At 26.9% G+C, this 22151-nt stretch overlaps 1 long non-coding RNA gene across 5 annotated transcripts in view; it reads right to left on the bottom strand.

Moving 5' to 3' along the window:
* Nucleotides 1-434: 434 nt before the first annotated feature.
* LOC124418806 overlaps nucleotides 435-22151 on the bottom strand; it is a 213723-nt gene continuing 192006 nt past the window's right edge. For 3 of the 5 annotated variants that reach the window (XR_006940229.1, XR_006940228.1, XR_006940225.1), the window contains exon 5: nucleotides 15329-15411. This is a non-coding gene — a long non-coding RNA (uncharacterized LOC124418806). Of the gene's footprint in view, nucleotides 452-15326; nucleotides 15412-22151 lie in introns of those variants that run through there. The other 2 variants (XR_006940226.1, XR_006940227.1) reach the window with 2 other exon arrangements.

Below are 22151 nucleotides of genomic sequence, written 5' to 3'. Positions count from 1 at the left end.
TTGCACATACATCTTACAGCTACAAGTGACATATGCCAATATGTTTTATAGTCGGTTTTTTTGTTGATGTCGTATCCACTAACCTATTTCTTCTTTTTTTCTAGCTGGGAAAAAAAACCTAACATCCTCCCTCGATACTATAGGGAATTGTCAATTTAAAGAGAGTGGCACGAAAAGAACGACACGTAACTAGACCTCATGTTTTTTTCTTTCTTTCTTATTTGAAAAGGGTTTGTTAAGGAGTTCAATGTAGGAATGAAAAAAATGAAATAATTTGAAAAATTTCCTTCAATTGACAAATATAAATACATTCAAGGAGTTTTTGTGTAAAAAAAAATAAAAACATATCAAAAAATAAGGAATTTTAGAAGAAATATGTTTACCTGGGGATAAATAAATTTGTGTCTTTTTTAGCATGTAAAGCAATATTGAGTTAAGGACTTTCTTGGGACTTGAAATGAAATAGAAAAAAAATAAGACCATTAAATCATAACATTGAATAATGAGGCAATATGGATTTAAAATCTAACATTTTTAAATAGTGAAGATTTAAGAGACAAATGTATAAAAAGTATTACTAGTACGAAGGACCAATTTGCTTACTAAGAAAAACGGATTAACTAAAATATAATATAAGTTATTTAAATAAAATCTTTATATTAAAGTTTACTCTGCAAAAATAAAACAATGTTTAACCTGAATCAGATTCGCTGATGTTCCCTTGCGAAGAGAAAAGAGAGATAGAGAGAGAGAGAGAGCTTATTAATAGTACTTACTATGTAAGCATTATATAAGCTTGTCTAAATAAGGACAAATGTTTTTATATATCTATTAACATTGAACATATTTGTTCTTTATACAAAAATATTTACAAGGATTGATATTATTCTAAAAAAAATATTACTTTTCATTTCATAATTATACTTATCCAAAATATTATATAAACAATTCAATTATTTTTTTAATAACATTTACTCCTATTACTCATCAACATCATCCAACCATATGTTTTATTTTCATACGAAAAATAAAATTTTTAAATACTTTCTTTTAATATCAAAATCATTAAATATTACTTTAGATATAAAAATATTTTCTTCCCATTTTTTTCTCATAGAAGACAGTTATATGAAGTGTTAAGCATTTGTTATAAAAAATAAATTGAAAAGAAAATGTTTTTTAAATGCATTTTAATCTTTAAATAATGAAAGCAAAAAACAAAAAAACATAAAAGATATAAATGTGAAGTGAATTGAAATGTGTTCTTTATAAGAAGAAAAATTTTTATATACATATTCACATAAAAATCAATTGAGTGTTTTGTTATGAAACATTTAAGATTATTATATGTTTTTAAATATTTTCAAAAATACAAAGCAATTAAAAAATATTGTTTTCCTTAAGTAGATACTTTTTAGAGAATAGATATTAAAATGTTCGTTACTTAAAGTTGATTGAATGGAAAGGAGATTATTTAGAGAATGAGTAACAAATTGTTTGAAAAAGATTTTAAATTTAAATGTTTTGGAGAAAAAAAGTGTTTTTAAGAAAAGGGAAATCAATTAGAAATTTATATGACTTTTTATTATTTGTCCACGGAAAGAAAATCAAAATTTGGAATTTTAACTTTTCTTAAATTTAAAGATTTTATAGAAAATTTTTGATTAAAAAACTACAATCCGTTGTTAAAAGTGGTTTTACCACAATTGTTAACATTTAGACAACGTATGTGTATAAAATTTAACAATTTAACACCCAGTTATCATTTTGAGAACCATCGTTGTAACTTTGACAGCACATTCTTGACATTTCTATTAAGCTTTGTGTCGCTTTGGCAATGCATCGTTGTGACTTTAATAACGAATCATTGTCATTTCGACAACGAAAAGTTCTGTTGATTTATTATTTTTGTGTGTAAAATTTAACAATTTAACACCCAGTTATCATTTTGACAACCATCGTTGTAACTTTAACAACACATTCTTCCCATTTCCTTTAAGCTTTGTGTCTGATTTGGCAATGCATCGTTGTGACTTCAATAACGAATCGTTGTCGACAATGCAAGGTACTGTTGATTTGATAACATCGTGTATTTTTTATATATTAGTTGTTGATTTGAGAAATATGCGTACATATTTCGACAACGAATGTTATAAATACCAGGCGTGTATACATTTAAAATTACTTGTTTTCCTCTGTGTAGAAGATTTTTAAGAAATTTCCTTTTTTAAGAAAAAATTTTCTTTCTTATAGAAATACAAATTTTGTTATAAAAAGTTTTCTAAATATTTTTTATAGAAAATTTCTGATAAATTGTTGTTTTTAAAGAAAAATTTTAATAAATACTTTTTTATATAGAAAATTTTCTAAAAATCTTCTTATAGGCAATTTTTCATAAATTTCCTATTTTTATAGAAAACTTTCGATAAACTTTCTTGTTTTATAAAAAATGTTTGATAAACTCAATTTTCTTTTTGGAAATTTTCAATAAGTCTTCTTATTTTATAAAAAAATTTCGAAGAAATTTCTTTTATAAAGAATAAGTTTTCTTTATTATAGAAAAAGTTTGATAATTCTTACTTCCAACAAATTTTTGTGAAAAATATAAGATAATTTTTCATGAAATTTTAGTTTAAACTTTAAACACTTTATAGCTGTTGTCTGTGATTTCAATTAAATATTTCATATCCCAGATGTGTTATTATTCCACATAAAATAGATAAACTCCAACAGTAACACAATTAAATCGCTTTAGCGATAATTATAAAGTTGAACAAGCAAAAACTAAAAGGCTATAATTACAAGAAAATAAACAAAAAACAATAACAAGTGGGAAAAGCAAAAGAAAATTTAGCAATCTAAAACAAGGCGTTAATCAATAAATTTTCATTTCCTTATAGCCACTCTCTCGGTCTCACTCCCCGTTTCTTGATAAAGAAGAATCTTAAACTAAAATCACTACTGTTTAAATGGATAAAAGTCGAGGCCTGTAATTTAGTATTTTGAATAGTAATTACAATTTTATTGAATAGTTATAAAAATTAAGTATTACACTTCAGCATTACTTCCTCCTCTCACTTTCTTTCTCTCTCTCATAGTGTGTATATGTGCATAAATAGGAGATTAATGTTTTATATGTAGTAGTATTTTCTGCGAATTAACTAACTGTGAAATTGTTAATTTTCCGTTAGAAAAGCTGCCACCTCTTTCTTTATGCATTTAAGCCATTAAAAGTGTAATATATTTTTTTTAAAGGAATCACAACATTTTCATTATGTTAGTGTTGAGTTGTAAGAGGAAAAGGGGCAGAGAAAAAAATAAAATTATAATTTAAACCAAGGAAAAAATCTAGGAAAAGTTAATGTTAAACGATAAGTATGATACTAATAATTTTAAAATAAAAAGGAAATGACAGTTAAGAAATTATGGTCTGAGGCATTTTTTTATAATCAAAAAAGACCAGTGAGTGAAGTGAAAATATGTCAATTACCTTTTTTTAAAATTCCTTTAAAATCACTGCAAAAACTTATATGAATTGCATGAGAAAATTTAAAATTTTTACAATACTAATAGTTATGTCTTAATCTGATTTAAAATTTATTGTTTTTATTTTTTTCACATGTTTGCCATAATATTTGGAGCGAAAATATGGTGAAATTTGTTGAACATTTATTATTATTGCCTTAAATGCTTGTTGATCTGGGCAGTTTTTTCTTACTTCTTCTTGCAATTTTGTTCTCATAAAAAAGTCTATGTACATTATCAAGAACCTAAAAAAATGGCAAACAAACCAATCAATTGGAAAATTGTTTTAATTAAAAAACTTTGATTGTTATTGAACTTTTAGAACTTTTCTAAATTATTTATATTATTTCTGTGAAACTTTGTTTTTCGAAAATAAAAATGAAACAAAAAAATGTGTTATAAATTTGTTAAGGAACAACTTGGCCTACACCAAAAATAACATAAATCTAAATTAAAGGATATTTCATATGTTTTATATAGTGTCGAGAGTACGACAGCGAAGAAGTTGCACAGATATGTATTACGACTCCCTTTTTAACTAACTATTTGTAAGTGTATGTATGAATGTTTTTACTGGGCACCTATAACGATTAGAATTTATAAGTTTAGAAAATTTTCAATTAAGAGTTTTCGATTCCTTAATATTTACACCACTCACAAATATAGAAGGACCAACATTATCTGCCACGCGCTTATGTGTTAGGAGGCAACATTGAGTCTTTCGGGCGTTAAAATCGACTCTGTTAACATGACCCCATTTAGAGATTTTTCTCAAATTATGATTGAGCGATTCATTCATATTATGTGCCATTGCCCCAATCTCTAGAGGGCTTGTCCTATAATTGAATGAATAAGAATGACGGATATTGCTGTCATCGGCAAAAGAGTAGATAGAGTTGGAACATTGAATGATATATGTAAAGATAAACAAGTAATATTTCTATATTCGGTTGTGCCGAATCTTATATACCCTTCACCAAGTATATTTTAAAAAACAGTTTTTATTTATTTTGTATTTCTGCACACATGTCACACATAACATACACACAAACAAATATAAACTGTAGCAGAAAGAAATATTAACCGTTGTACTGTAATACCACCGTCAAACTGTATTACCACCCTCAAACAAATATGAGCTGTATTACCAACATATTAGAGCTTTATCTCCTTGTTCTTTTTATACAGAACAGCATCCAAACATACAAAAAATACACAGTTGAATAAAACCAAATGCATTTCCACACAGTGTTGTTCTCAAATTCACAGTGTTGTTGTTGCTTTTTTAACAGAGCATGAAAAAAATGTGGCTTTTTTGATGAAATTTTTAGAGGTTGTCTCGGATTTTTGCTCATTTCTCCGTTATTTATAGACCGATTTCGCTGATTTTAAATAGCGATCTTTTCGAAAGCAGGTCTAACTGAATTATTGAAGATTCGGATCTCGCCGATATCTGGGGACCTCTAAAAACTGATTTCAACAGACAGACAGACAGACGGACATGGCTTAATCGACTCCGCTATCTATAAGAACCCAGAATACTTATATATACTTTATACGGTCGGAAAATTATATTATAGAAATTTCAAACGGAATGACAAACTTATATATACACTTCTCACGAAGGTGAAGGGTATAAAATAGGGTAGGGGAAAGAACGGATTATATTTTAATAAATTTTTGTTAAGTTTCCTTTTCTTACAAAATTTTCATTAAAAATATGTTTATCCTACTGTAATTTTCCAACAATAAACTCTATATTTATAACACACATAAACTTAAACATTTGAATTTCATTACTTAGCCATATTTTTGTATCTTTTGAATTATTATCGTATTGTACGTATATCCATGTAAGTATATTTATATCTAAATATGTGTTAGCATATTGTTGTAAATGTTTTGAGCATTTAATTCCTGTTATGAAGTTGACCTATTGAAAAGCTTTCATGCATGTAATACCCTTTTAATATGAAAATAATATACTTACTCTATAGACTACTATATATGTATGTGTATGAATAACCAAGTAGGAATACAACAAACAACAATAAATAAAATGCTACTAATACTGACCACATAAGTATAATTTAATAAAAATTCAAATTAGAACATAAAGTACAAGGTTTCAATATTAATTTAAACTTGTATGTTAACAAAAAGTTTTAAAGTTTTAAATGAAATATCTAAATATATTAACATTGCACTCTTTTAACGCCCTGTCTATTGTAAAAACTTCTTATTTATATTGCTTATTTTCTTGCTTTTTTACTTCAAAAAGAAAATTTTCTTAATCCCTATTTGCTTGTCTGAAGTTCAAACCATAAAATCTCTTAATTAAATAATACATTTTAAAGTTTTATTTTTCCTTTTAATGTGTGTTTTTCCTTAGGTCCACATATGCAAAATGAAAAAAAAAACATCATAAAACTTTTGTTTTAAACTTTTTTTTTTTGCACACACAGACATTAGCCAGAGCATAAAACCACTGAAGTAAACTTATTTAAACAAAATTAAATTACAATATGTTTAAGAAGTTTAAAAAAAGATGAAAAAACATTAAAGTAAAATACTTTTAAAATCAAATTGTTTGCGGTATGCCTACAAGAATAAAAAAAATTAAGATAAAAAATGTAATAAAAATATTTTCAGCTTAAACAAAGAGATTAGAAAAATTGAATACAGCGAGAAAATAGTTTGGTGAAAGGAAGACCAGCTAAGAAACTTGTTGAATTTGTAAGAAAGAGATTAAAAATAAAAGCATTTTAATGGGAAACAATATTTCGAAATTTTTTATATAAACTGCAAATATTAAATAATATTATCAAAATTTATCAAAACATTTTATATTAAAGTTATGGAGTTCTATGGAGGATAGAGCTATCTAATCTCTGACCATTTGATGGCCTCTTTTGATTCGGCAACAACACCTAGAGACGTATTCGGTGGACCGAAGTAGTAGTAAGCTGTAGACATTGTTTTTACTCACAGGGAGACACTGTGGTAATTCTGATATGAACAGAGTATACCCTGAATATATCTGGACAAGGATTAAAATTAAATGGTATCATATGTATATGATACCTTTCATCCATCATGGAGTAAGGTCCACCGAACGTCACATTCATCCCGTACCATATATACAATTAATACCAACACATTTCCAACGCTTAGTCCCACGGTCACTCCTCTGGGTATATCTGTTGTTTTCGGCAACAGCACCGAACTTATCCCGAAATATTGAATATTAACATGCATCAGTCTTTTTACCGACACTTACTCTCTCCGCGAATTTAACCATGGCCACTATGTGGATACCGAAGGAACCTCAACCAACTGACCAGCCAGGACATAGTACTGCGGGCAACTAGTCACCGGTAGTACCAGATTATGCGGTGCTCTGGTCTGACCTCTGGCAATCTATGCAAGGACTAAGCCAAGCAGTAGACTGTAACCAATTTTTAAGTCCCGACCAGACTGGAGGTATTGGCCACCTCTTTATACCCCGGGATTGCAATAACACCAAGGCGGAGGTTTCGCCAAGGTAACATGCCCCTGGGGGAGGAGGCTAGAGAGAAGTGAACCCTATTATTACAAAAATCGGCAGTGTCATTTAAACTTCTATAAAACTAAGTTTTGCTAATCTTTGTTGACATACTAGAGCATTTAAGCCAAGAAGCCCTATTAGAGTGGAACGGTTATATGGTGGCTATTCGTCCTTGGGTTAAAAGAAAAGCATTTGCTAAATTTCATCAAATTATCTTAAAAATTGCAACTTTACATGAACACTCAGACGGACGGACATAGCTAAATCGACTGAGAAAGTGATATTGAGACGAATGATATACTTTAAGGTGGGTATTCGGGTGTTACAAACTTATAATACCCCAATCATGGTGTTGTAGAGGATAAATAATATTTGTCTCAGTTGAATGACCTTGACCTTTTTAATAAATTCCAAATTTAAATTATTTTATAACAACATATTTTAAGGAATTTTAAAATGTAATTCGATATTTTTTGATGCAAAAAAATGCTTTATAATTAAAACCTTGTTAAGCTAATTTTCTAAAAAAAAACCCACAAAAGAACTAATTTGCCAAAAATTCAAATTTTCAAAAGAATAATAAACAGTTTTGCATAAAAATTCTTATTTAAAAGGAATCACATTTAAAACAAAATTATTCAAGTTTAATGAATGCATTATGTTAACTAAAACAGCAAAAAATAAATTACTTATATTAAATTTAAAACACAATTATGATTACTTCTATAAACTTGTTCATACATACTCTTCAAATAATAAAGTACATAAATGAAAAGAAACCTTTTCAATAAAAGCTCAACCAACAAAAAATAAAAAAAACCTAATCAGATGTATGCACACACAATACTAATTCTGAATACATATTAAATGACCACTATACACAAACATGTGTGGTGGTTGCAAAGCTATAATAAGAAAAAATATCCTTTTTACGGTGTAGATTCCTGCAGTTTGGGCAGGCGATACCATTTACACAAAGAAACATTCTGTGAAATATTATTAATATTGTATACTTTCTAGATTACTTAGAGACACTTAAGCGACGACTGACTTTCTCTTAAGTAACTAACAAACACAAAAGTCTCCATTATGTTCCTTTTTGCATAACAATTCGATCCAATTAAGAAGTTACACATTTTGACAAAATAGCCGATACATTATGTGTTTGCCAGAAGAGCTGGGTTACTAAATTCGTCCTACTTTAGCTTATAATCATAAACCCTATACATAAATCATGTATATTTTTGTAGGTATTGTTGTAAATTTTCTCTTCTGTTCTCTTCTTTCCCCACTCTTCCCCATTGATGATGATGTTGATGAAAAAAAGTATTAAGTTACAGATTGAATTTCATTTCAATTTTGTTCTTAACTTATTGTTAAGGGATAAAAGCGTGCACTGGAATAGGTTTCAAGTTTTTGTGGGTTTTTTTTGGGTTATTAAAAACTGAATATGTTGTAAAAGAAGCCCAATAATATAGAAAATCATTGAACATTATTTGTACTAAGTTAGTGTAGATACTAAATGTTTATGAAATATTTAATACAGTTTTGGGGTTTTGTGGAATTAATAAAGTTTGTTAAAGAGTTGGTAACTCTTTAACTAAATAAAAGGAGAAAATTTAATTAAAAGAGATTTAGAAATAAGTTTGTTTTTAATGAAGAAAATTTTCAATCAAGAATAAAGTCAACTGCAAAATAGAGGAAAATATAATTAACTATTTACATCAGCTAACCTATCAAAAAATAAAGAACTTCTAAAGAAGCGAAGAATAAGTAGAATTTACTCAATGGAAAGGCTGATAAAGATCTGAAGTGATAATTTTAACACAGGCTTGTCATAGGAGGAAAGTCCTATTTATTTAATTACAAATTCACTACTTCTGAAGTCATTCTCAAGATGTAATTTTTATGTTATTTTTTTGAAAGCGAAATTTCAGTTTTGTATTTAACACATAAACACATTTACTACAAAAGCCTAAAAGTAACACTTTTTAATACACAAAAAAATGTAAGAATAAAAAATATTTATATCATGCATAAGATAGTATTATTTGCACTTCTTCGAAAGTCATTAAACATCACTTCTACAGAAGGTAAAAAAAATCACTTAGTGCTACTTTTGAAGTGGTAATAAATATTATTCTTTGGGAAGTACTTCATTTTTTTGTTGCTGAGTATTTGCGAAAAGCTTTCTCACAATATCTTACTAACACTCTTGCCTTAGCTCATATATGTTTAAAAGTGAATAAAAATCATTAAGAGAACACATTTATCTCTTTCACCCGGAGAAAGATGTTTTATACACTTTAACTTATGAATGTTTTTTAAAGTGTGAGAGTTTATTTGTCACTCTCTGCCGATGCCTCATCTTCAATGAAACTTTTAAGAGCAATGCTCATTTATAGTTCTGTACCTATGCCTGATCTTCACATAACTTTCAAGAGCAAGGTATATAGTGTAAGAGCTTAAATGTTAGGGAAAAATATATAGATAATTTTTCAGATTATGATTAATTTTATAAAAATATTAACAAATTTGTTCAACACAAAAACCAACAGTATGTCTTAAACATATGTATCTACCAAATATTATTCACTTCAAATAAATCCTTTCTCTAAATTCTTCTTTTACATTTTAATACCCAGAACAACACTTCTACATAAATATCTATGTAAAGAATTCATAGAAAACTTTAATCACATAACTTTCGCCTAAACCACAGACATGTTTTTGATTTATTTTATTGCAAATTTTTGACAGCTTCATGCGAAAAAAACTACGAAAATCCTCAATTCTTTTTTCGATAAAATTTACAGTTTTTTAAGCAACTACAAAGTAAAAGTGTTTAAAGCATAGACTAAGAAGGACAGACACTTAAGCAGACTGAAATGGAATATTATTGGGCTGCAGTTAACTCTTAAAAGGGGGTTAGAAGAAAGTAATAATGTGTATATGGCTTTCAGAAACAAAATAAAAAAGAAAGTGAATTTTGCAATATTTATAATTTTCAGGGTGAAGTTTTTTTTTCTAAACAAGTCTTTCATATCTACGAGGGAAGTGTGGGAAGTTGATTATTTTTGTAATTTTAAGCATTATTACGTTCTCTGTTGAAAATTTTATTTAGTTTTAAGAATGTTTTTTTTTATAGTTATAAAAAGAACAATAGCATTGCAACCTTCTCAGTCCACCCTCGCCTCTATAACTAAGATTTTGTTTAGAAGAGTTTAGTTTTAGAATTTAATGCCCTTTTCGTTTATTATTAAACCACTTTAGTTTTTCTCTTACTTGCCTGCTAATATTGCTGTGCATAATAAACTTTTTCTTTTATCAGTTTACCATTTTATTTTGTGGCAACATGGGCATTTTTAATATTTAACAAACAATATTGTATTTACAACAAAAAATGGATATATGCAAAGAAATCTAAAACTTATAGAGTTATATAACACAAAATAAAAGAAGTAAGAAGAGACTAAAATGAATCTTTTAAACACTAAGCAATATAATAAAATACGATACAAGATATGTCACCGAAATTATAACCGATATGATTTAAATAGATTTTATGGTTTTCTGAAATCTTAATATCCAATACACTCACACGCTGACTGGTCTGTAAAAGATCCTAATAAGTCTCTAAAGATTCAGAAGATTAAATGGTTCATGTATAAAATTTTTCCTCTTCCTTCCTGGTCAAGTCTATAAAATGTTTTGAAATTTTCTGTTTCTTGCTAATAAAAATATAACAAAGACAACAAAAATGTACATATTCCTTTTTTTTTAAAGGCTTTTAGTCCTTAATACTTATTTCTTCTTATGTTATATTTATTCGACTTGTTTTCTAAGTTGAAAGTGTTTTTACAGTTCACATAGTGTTTGTTGCCAAATACAATACTCTAATAACAACAAAGACTTAATGCTTGTGGCTTTAGTAATAATGAAATGCCAGAGATTTTTATTTGGCCTAAAGTCTAATAATAATGTGAGTATTGAACGTATGAGTTTTTATATATAAAAACCGAAAATATTAAAAAGTTTTCTTTTAGAAAAAATGTTTACAATAAAAATGATTTCTATTTGGGGGGCAAGGGGGATTAAGTTGCTCTTGATGTTTATTAAAATGTTTTCTTTTTGTTACATTTTGACAGCAATCAGTTTTTTTTTCGAAGAAAATAGAGTTTAATTCTTAAGGAGTTGTGATTATTTTGTAATCATTTAAGTAAAGATTTTTGCCAAAAAAAAAGAAGAAAATATTTTTACTTTAATCTTTTCAAAGATTTTGATGTTTTAATGCTACTAGAAGTGAGAGGGATTAAGAAGTTGAAGTTTTTCTGAGAAGATTATAAATAAATTTTATGAAAAGGGGGTCAATATGGTTTGCAAAAAAAAAAAAAAACTTACTGTAATTCAGTGTAGTTGAAGTAAGTAAGCCAACAGTAGAATCTTTTTAATTTAAAATTTGATAAAAGTCTATTGTGGAGGACATATAGAGATGATCTATAAAATAGCCTATTCTCGAATATACAGTCGAGATTATTGACGTGTCTATATATGAGACTGATGGATGTATAGCTAATACTATTGACAGGCTTATAAACAAGGACTATGATTATAATTTATAAATGTAAACAAGTCTATAATCAAGACTATAGCAAGGTCTATAGCCAAGACATCAGATATGTCTATAGTCGAGACTATATACTATAAACAAGTCTATAGTCAAAACTATAAACAGGTCAAAATTATTGACAGGTCTATAGTCAAGACAATAGAGAGGTCTATAGTCAAGACTATAGACAGGTCTATATTAAGACTATAGACAGGTCTGTGGTCAAGACTATAGTTAGGTCTATTATCTGTGCAGGTCTAAAGACAAAACTATGGCCAGGTCTATAATCAAGACTATAAACAAGTCTATAGTTAAAACTATAAAGAGGTCAAAATTATTAACAGGTATATAGGCAAGACAATAGAGAGGTCTATTGTCAAGGCAATAGACAGGGCTATAGTCAAGACAATAGAAAGGTCTATTGTCAAGGCAATAGACAGGTTTATAGTCAAGACTATAGACAGGTCTATAGTTAAGACTATAGACAGGGGTATAGTCAAGACTATAGTCAGGTCTATTGTCTATACAGGTCTAAAGTCAAAACTATGGTCAAGGGTATAATCAAGACTATACACAGGTCTATAGTCAAGACTACAGACAGGATATAGTTAGGACTATAGAAAGGGTATATTCAAGACTATAGTCAGTCAAGACTATATAAATAGGGGTATAATCGAGACTAAAAACATATGTATAGTCAATACTATATAAAGGTCTATATCAAGATTATACATTTATATAGTCAAGTCAAACCTATAGCCAGGTCTATAAACAGGTCTATAATCAAGACTATAAATTGGCCTGTAGTCAAGAATATATATAGGTCTATATAGTCAAGGCTATAGACAGGTTTATATATAGTCCAGTTTATTTACATGACATTAATCATGACTGTGTACTTAAGACCTGTGAATAGAGAACACATGTGTATGGTCAAGACTATAGACTAAAGCCATGTAAACCTAAATATAGAGATATTAAAGGCCTGGTTTTAATTTTTCTTGATTTTAACTTTTAAATTTAAAAATACAACTTAAAACTTGATTACGTTTTCCACTAAAACACTTTTCTTTTAAAAAGAATTACTATAAATCTAAGTTTTCTAAAAAAAAATCTTAACACCGTTGTCGTCGTCTTTTGATAACAACCATTATACATGGTTATTATGACAGATATAATGCGACAACAACAAGAAAACACAATACCATATGACAGTTTACTACATAGTAATGTTATTATTATTATTTTATAAAAAAAAATCGTACTGAGATTTTTATATTGTTTTCAATGTCTAGCAGCAAGAAAAAAATTAATAAATAAAATAAAAAAAACTATAACCACAAATGTCATGCTTAAGGTATACGATTTTTTTACCTTTTATTTCAGACTAGACTCCAATACAACTCTTAAAAGAAATAAAAGAAAAAAAAAATATATATCAAATATAAGTACAAGTTTAAGTTTAAGAAAAGTATGTAGCATAAACTAAGAAGGCAAAAATAAGTAAACAAAAAAAACTCTAACAGACGGTATGACTTGTTATACACAGGAGTATAATCCTCAGGAATATAATCATAACAAGGTACTTAAAAATGAACATCAAGCCAACGACTACTACTACTCCTACTGATTTTGCTATGGCTGCTGTATTGCATTTATAAAAAAAAAGAACAAGAAAAATATTATAAAAACAAGAAAGAGGAAGAGACCATGATATTTGGCGCCAGATGACGCGTCATCATCTTAAAACTTTTTGTATTTTATTTTTTTAAGTAACTATTCAAAATTAAATAAACATAAAGTTATTTTTGCAAAAATAAAAATTTTAAACTTAAATATTGTTTTGAAAATATTTTTTTAATTTAATGTTTAAGGTTTTATTGTAAATTGTTTTTAAGATTATTTTATTGTTGGGGTCTACAAAGTTTTATGGCTCATAAAATTTTTAGTTTAATTTTTATAGTTATATAATTTTATGACCTTTTTTACGACTGTTGTTGTATTACGAAATTCCTAAACGTTTCAATTTTCTGTGTGTGTGTGTGTGCATTTTCAATAAGGTCATTATCATATTTCATTTAAAAGAAAACCATTAATTTATTATTATGAAACCATAAATTATTTTTCAGTTATTAAATTGAAATTATAGACGTAATATTAGACTTTCTTGGCGTGATAATAATTATGATAATGAGTGGGAAAAGCTTAGAGGGCAAATATGGTGATACGACAAAATTTTTTAAAAACAAACAAATTATTAAAATTTGAGGAAAATGTTCAATAAAAAGTAAATTTAACCAAACTATTTTATAAAAAGAGAAAACTGTTTGAAATATTTATATAAAAAAGAAAATTTACAGAAACTTTTCTATAAAAAAACAAGTATGCATTTTAAGTCAGAAATGGCCGACCATATGATACCCTGCACCAGTCAGTATTTTAAAAAAAGTGGACATTATCAGTCGTGTCATTTAGAATTCTATAAAACTGAGTTTGAAGATTGTTGTTGACAAAATAGAACATTTAACGTATTTATGAGCCCAGAGGTCGTATTCGGGCTAGGCGAAATTATGGACTTATTTCAACCATTTATAATAGCAAAGAGTGCAAAAATTCATTAAATTTTTTATCAAAGTTTACATGGACACACAGACAGACAGACGAACATACGAACTGACAGACGGACATAGCTAAATCGAGTCAGAAAGTGATTCTGAGCCGATTGGTGTACTTTAAGGATGGTGTAGAACCAATATTTTTGGGTGTTAAAAACATCAGCATAAATGCATAATACTCTCCCCACTATAGTGGTGTAAGGTATAACAAAAATGTTTCGTTATTTTCTCTAAAATGGAAATTTCTCAAAAATTTTCTTTAAAAGGTTAATTTAGCGATAATTCTTTTTGCACTTAACTATTGTTTAGTTGCTTATAACAATTCGAACCTTTTATTATAATTGATTGACCAGTTAAACAAAACAAAACTTTTTCTTTGCCTAACTTTTGAGGCCTCACGACTAACAGACTGCATGTGATCTCAAATATCGTATATTTTTTAAACACAACAATATTTTAATATTTTTTATGGTAAATAAATTTTTACTTTGTATTATTATTTTTTTTTTCAAAACAAAAATTTTATTAATAGCGTGGGTACTTCTACGACTACTGGTTGTAAATAGTTTGTTGAATGTGTCGTTTTATAATTTCATGGTTTATGATTTTTATGCTGCTGCCACAGCTACTACTTCAACTACTGCTGGTGATACGGTTAGAAAGAACTTTTTTTCTAAATGTGCTGTGTTGGCACATATTTGTCTTCTTTTAACACTAAATTATTAGTTTGAGAGTTGCGTTAGTATTTTAGAAGTGGGTAGGGGGAAAGGAAAACTGTTTAATTTTTCAGTCTATAAAACAAAATTATTAAAATGTGGAAAAAAGTAATAATTATAAGCACGAACTACTACTAAGTTATATACAGAATAAAGGGCTATTAATTTTTTTGTTCTTTGAGTTGTGGTCATTGTTATTATTACTTTTTGTTTAAAAACATAAATAATAATAATAATTTTCCCTTAAACAAAACACAAAAAAAAATTTATTTTAATATTTTAACTTTTTTAAGATTTTAATGAGTGATAAAACTTTAAATTTGTCTGAATAAAAAATAAATTCATTTAAATAAGCTTACCATAGTTTAAAATATTTATGAGATTAAGTGTGTAATTTACCTGTAAATAGAGAAAAGAAGTGGAAAAAACAGTAGTTAGTAATTATTAATTTAAATAAATTTTACATTAAAAAACAATTTTTAGTTAAGCTTATAAAAAGATTTTTTCATAATTCACATCAAACACTAGTTTGAAAAAAAATTTAATAGTTTTATTTTTTTATAATCGTATAAGATTATTAAGGCGATTATAAGCAAAATTTATATAGTGATTAGAAGTAGAGACTCAAAAGTTTTCGGTGTGAAAAATTTATTAAACTTTTAACAAATAGAGATTTTATGAGAATGTTACCACAATTTATCAAAATGTATAAAAAGTGAACAGTTTTTAAATTTCTAAAAAAGAGAATATTTATTGAAAATTGTCTATAATAAGTTCCATCATTCCTACAAGGAGCATAGGGCATAAATCTATTTTGTGCCAACACCTTCAGTTATCCCCAACTCTTGTCACTTCGGTTTACTTATCTTTAAAAGCAGAAAATTTTCTTTCAAAATATAAAGTTTTTTGAAAATTATTTTAATTCGAAATTTATAAAAAATTTTAAGTAAAAGGAAAGAATATACTAAAATTTTTCTATAAAGTTTATCGAAAATTATTTCAAATTGAAATTTTTTAAAAATTTCTTTTAAAAAAGGGAATAATTTCATACAAATTTTCAATAAAAAGAGAAATTTGTATAAAAATTTTCTATAAAAATCAAAAATTTCCTAAAAAAAGAAAAAAAATCAACAACTTTTTATAAAAAAAATAAAGAAACAATTCTAAAACAAGTGAAAATTATTAGAAACTGCAAAAAAAACATTTATTGAAAATTTCCATTAAAATAGAATTATTAAAAAATTTATAATAAAAAAATGTTTCACAATTTTCTAAAACAAGAGAAAATGTTTGAAATTTTTTTAAAAAAGTTGAACATTTACAGAGAGTTTTCGGAAAAAAAGAAAATTTATAGAAAATTTGCAGCAAAAAGAAAAATTTTATTGAACTTTCTATAAGAAGTAAAAATTTAATGAAAATTAAAAAAATAATGAAAAATTTTCTAAAAAAAAAAAAAAGATAATTTATTGAAAACTTTCTATAAAAAGACAAAGTTTTTTAAAAATTGCTGAAAATTTTCTATAAAAAGTGAAAATTTATTGAAATTTTTTATAAAATAGAAATTTATCAAAAATTACAAAAAAGTGAAAATTTTCTATAAAACAAATTTTCAAAAAATTTATAAAAAGCGAACATTTAAATAACATTTTATTGAAAATTTTCAATTTTTTTTTTAAATTTTCTAAAAAAAGTTTAAATTTTTTCTAAAAAATGTGAAAATCTATAAAAATTTTTCCGCAGAAAGAAAAAATGTACAGAAAATTTTCTGTAGAAAGTAAAAACTCATAGAAAATTTTTTGTAAAATTAAAACTATATAAAAAAACTTTCTATAAGAATTTTTTATTTTTTTAATAGAAACTTTATTGAAAATTTAAAAAATTAATAAATATTAATTTACGTTATGACCCAGAACTAAATATATCTCTATAATTATCAATTCTAAATATAATAACACACTGTCAACAGCTGTATAATAAACAATTAAATTTATCAACGTCATCAAACCTCCTGTCCAGCAAAAAGTTAAAAAAAGGACACCTCTCATCAATAAAACAAATTAAACTAATTTATATCACATTACATAAAATAACAATGAAAAACACGTTAACATAAGACTATAATTTATAATTTATATAAAAAAATATTATATAATTTTTGGTAAACAACCCTTAAACTTTGTAAAAAAAAGTCCTCATTAATAACTCTAGCTCTATTAGAAAAAATAATACCTAAATTTTTTTAGAAACAAACCTTAACATTAATAATTTTTTTTGTTTAATTATGCTTTAATATTTGTATAAAAATCTAAAAAAACGTAAGTATATAATTTTTTAGGAGTGTTTCGTAAATTTTTTGTTTACCTTATTAACAAAAAAACTGAATAAATAAACGTAGGAAGACAACAACACACTTTGCAACACGTAACTAATATTTTCTTTACACCTTTAGCAAACACGACAACACTAAGCTATGCAGGCTATATACACCTATATGTAGACTATGAAAATTGTATTTAGTACTCATAGTACATAGCACATTTCCACCTATCTACTATAAGAAAGAACACAACTTGTTGAACAAACTTGGACAGAGGGATAAGGAGAAATAGCGAGGAATTAAGGCCACTATGTACGGACTATAACAAACAAAAAAATATTTATTCAACCACCTTTGTAATTTAAGGTGTTGCTTGAAAATGATATAAATACATGTGGACGTGTGACGAGCAACTACTTGGACATGTTGTTGGTATTTTTTTTTTATTAAACAAACAGAATATAAGGTAGAGAAAAAAGAGATCCTTAAAATATGTCCACTATCCTGCCAACACAATATCATCATCATGATGATGTGGTAGGAAAACAAATTTAAAACCTTTAAATGACAGTTACAATGTTGTTTGTATACATGTATGTAGTTTGTTGTATTAACCCAGAAAATATGGGGCTCTAAAGAAAGAAGGGATATAGAGAAGAGGGGATCGGTGTTTACTATAAAATAATCAAGTTATAGTTTATGTAGAATAGAAAAAATGTCATATAAATACATACTCTTACCGTAGGATACATAATTCTGTTAATAACTATCGCTGAGTGTCCTGTGTGCAACTAGATTGTAGTACATACTACAGACACACTACAATACAAAATGGTCTAAAGTTAAGAATATAGCCCAGATTAGATAGACTATATTATAGTCCAGACTATAGAATAGACTGTAGTTCATGCTACAACAAGATTTTAAATTTGAATTGAAAACTAGAGTTTAGTCCTGACTAGAGATTTAACTAGTCAATCTTAAATATTTCCAGAAAAATCCAGACTACAGATAATATTATAGTCTAAACTAAGATACAGACAAGAGTCAAGACTTTGATCCATACCAAAGAGAATATATTCTAGACTTCAGATTAAGCAATAATGCAAACTTTGATACAGACGATAAATTAGACTAAAGTCCAGACTACAGATCGGAATAGAGATTAGATTTTATACTTGAATATATTCAATCCCCTCTACTATAATGCAGATCTAGAACTTGAGTAAAGTTCAGACTTTAACAAAGTTAGATACTAGAACATTTTCCATACTATATACTACACCACAGACCAAACTATGAACCAGACTATTCTCTAGACTATAAAACAAACTATAGTATAGACTAGAGATCAGATTATATATTAGACTATAGACTAGACTTTAGTCTAGACTATAGACTAGACTTTAGTCTAGACTATAGATCAGACTTTAGTCTAGACTATAGATCAGACTTTAGTCTAGACTATAGATCAGACTTTAGTCTAGACTATAGATCAGACTTTAGTCCTTACTATAGATCAGACTTTAGTCTAAACTATAGATCAGACTTTAGTCTAGACTATATATCAGACTTTAGTCTAGACTATAGATCAGACTTTAGTCTAGACTATAGATCAGACTTTAGTCTAGACTATAGATCAGACTTTAGTCTTGACTATAGATGAAACTTTAGTCTAGACTATAGATCAGACTTTAGTCTAGACTATAGATCAGACTTTAGTCTAGACTATAGATCAGACTTTAGTCTAGACTATAGATCAGACTTTAGTCTAGACTATAGACCAAACATTAGTCTAGACCATAGACCTATACTATAGAAGAGACTATAAACAAGACCATATCCTAGAACAGAGAATATACTGTAGTCCAGACTTGAGACTAGATTGTTGTCCAAAGTGATTTTAGACTTAACGATAGTTTAAGCGATTGTAGTTCAGACTATAGACTTACATATACATAGTACAGGCATATGCATAGTAGAAACTAGCTCATATTCAATTAAACTCTTAAGCAGACTAAATATTGGACTATAATCAAACTTTCAGACATTTCTCTTCAAACTGCCATAAATTTTTCTTATTTAAATATACGTATTATTTTAATAGCTATTATTAAATTTTATGCACTAATTAATCTTTAATGGTTATATATTTTTGTGCATAAATATGTGTGGCTTTATAGCTCACACTTAAACCTAAAAATATATCAAATAAAAAAAAATAGTAATAATAAATTTATTATTGTTATATTGGTTTATTTGTTTTTTTTTCAAAAATTCTACACTTTGTGGTTGAATAAATGTTATAATAATATTAATAAAATAAAATACCCAACAATTTTATATTATTATTGTTTTTTTTTTCTTTTTGTAAAAATATCACGTATTAATATGTATAAAAATGACCTAAATATAATGATCTATACTACTTCCCATATGTAAAATAAATTTGAAATGACTTTGTTGGAGGATTCAAGTGTTGGAGGGTAAAATGTTGGAAATAGTTGGAAAATTGTAAATTTTGTATCGGTGTCGGTTTGTTATTTCAACTACTATATATGTGTACATATTTGTATATTTTAGTTTAAATCCATTGGCAATTTTTATTTTTATTTATTTTTTTTCCAATCAATCCCACAACTAATCACAATACTGGTGGAAAAAAACAAATTGTAAAACAATTTTAATAGAATTTCGTTATAGTTTATTTGAACTGACCGTTTTATGTTCGTGTACTTAGTCGTTGTTGCTGATGATGATGATGATGATTCACATGATATGATTGAAACGGATTGTGTGTTTTTTCTGAATACTTTGGTTTAGTGTAGGGTGGCAGATCGTTGCTCAGTAACATTAAGCCACAAAACTAGATTTAAGTTTAAACCATATGAATATAGAAACAAATATAAACTAGTGGAATGTTCGCTATTACATGTATTTATATAACCCAGCAAACAATTTTATTAAAATTTCATAAACTTGCAAAAAATGATTTATTTTGATATTAAATTTTTTGGAAAATTTTAAAATTCCTTAAACTTGTTTTCAAGATATTGAGTTCAGATTTTTGAAATTGTTTGCTGGGTTAATGCCATTATTATGTTGTATGTACTAGTTACAGAGTGGTGTAACATGTTTTATAGTAATAGCCATTGTTATTGTTCATTTTGTTGTTGTTGCTGCGGTTATTGTTGTTGCTGCTGCTGTTGAATGTTATTTTGCTGTTATTGCTTCTGTATGTTGCATGTTTGTTTCACTACAAGTATTTTATTGTAGATGGTGTATACTTAAATGATGTTTTGTATTATTGTTTTTTTTTTCTTTTACTGTTCAAATCACAGTCCATCTCTCAAACATTTTCTCTATATTTTTTTTTTCATATGTTTGGTCATGTTACACAAAACATATTTTTGCACTACATTGCATTCAATTTAACTGAACTTTGGATAAGCTTTTTGCATTACATTGTGTAATGTATATGTTTGCAAAAAAAAACCTCTATTACTCTACATACATTTGAAGAAGAAAAAAAAATAGAAAATGAATAAAAAAACCAAATTAAATGCAAGGAAAATTGAAAATAATAAATATAATAGGAATTACAGAAAATAAATGAAAACAAGGAAGAAATAAAAACTAAATCGAATTTGTCCAATCAGTGGAAGGTGTATGTGTTTTTTATATATTTGTATATCAGAGAATGAGAATATCGTTATTGGAAGTAATTTTATTATAACTTAGTATTGTCTACTTCATTTACTTAACAAGCAAGAAAAATAATTTAATATCTATTGTATTTGTAGCAAATTATAGAATGACCTGAACAAAATAGTGTTCTCATGTCATGGGAAAGATTTCAATATCAAAGTTTGTAAAGTAAATTTAAATTTTTTTTAGAATATTAGAAAGGAAAATTTTTCGTAATGTTTCTATAAACAAGCAACAGTTTTCGATAAAATCAATACAACATTTAATTAAAAAAAATCTCTAAAAACAAAAATTTTCATAAAAAGATAATTTTTGAAAAAGTGTTTCTAAAAAGCAGATAAATTTAAAAAATTTAATATAAAAAAATAATTTTAGAAAAATTGTCAACTGCCCAGCCAGGACATAGGTGAAAAGAAATGCTACCAGTTCCTCTAGTCTGGCTGGACTATAAACTGTTGAAGTTACTTCACGCCACTCCTCGGACATTTCTTGAAGTTTTTTGACATGGGGTAGATTCAGATAACCACATAATATGGTACTACTGCTGGTCAATTACCCGCAGAACTTGTCCTGGCTGGTCAGTTGGTAGAGATTCCTTCGACATCCACGTGACTGTGGATTAAACCTAAGTTTGCAGGATGAGTTCGTCGCTGTTGCCGATAACAACAGATACCCGATACGGAAATTCCATATACGTAAATTACCACCAGCTTATAAGAAGCACAATGGGACAATAGTAAGTCGTCATAGAAGATCACCCAATGATTGAAAAAGACTACAGTGAAATAAGGTCCATAAGGCAGGTGTTCACTTAAAGGACTTGGACATTCATTCAGTTTGAATAGTCAGAACTAGAATCCTATCTAGTCAAAACTATAGTCTGAACTAGTCGAGTCAATTAGACTTTACGAAGACGGAATAGTTAATGAATATGAACAAAAATTTAATGAATTTATTCTCAAACTTTAAATTAACTATTTTTTATAAAATAAAAAAAAAACATTTCTCTAGAATTTTAATAAAATTTTATACACATAATAAAATCTGTTTTTCTTTCTTTTATCAAATACATATGTTTTTATAAGAATTGTATTTTTATTTGAATATTTCTTGT

Source organism: Lucilia cuprina, chromosome 3, assembly GCF_022045245.1.
Source record: "Lucilia cuprina isolate Lc7/37 chromosome 3, ASM2204524v1, whole genome shotgun sequence".
NCBI lineage: Eukaryota > Metazoa > Arthropoda > Insecta > Diptera > Calliphoridae > Lucilia > Lucilia cuprina.
This window is presented reverse-complemented; position numbering and strand designations above follow the sequence as displayed.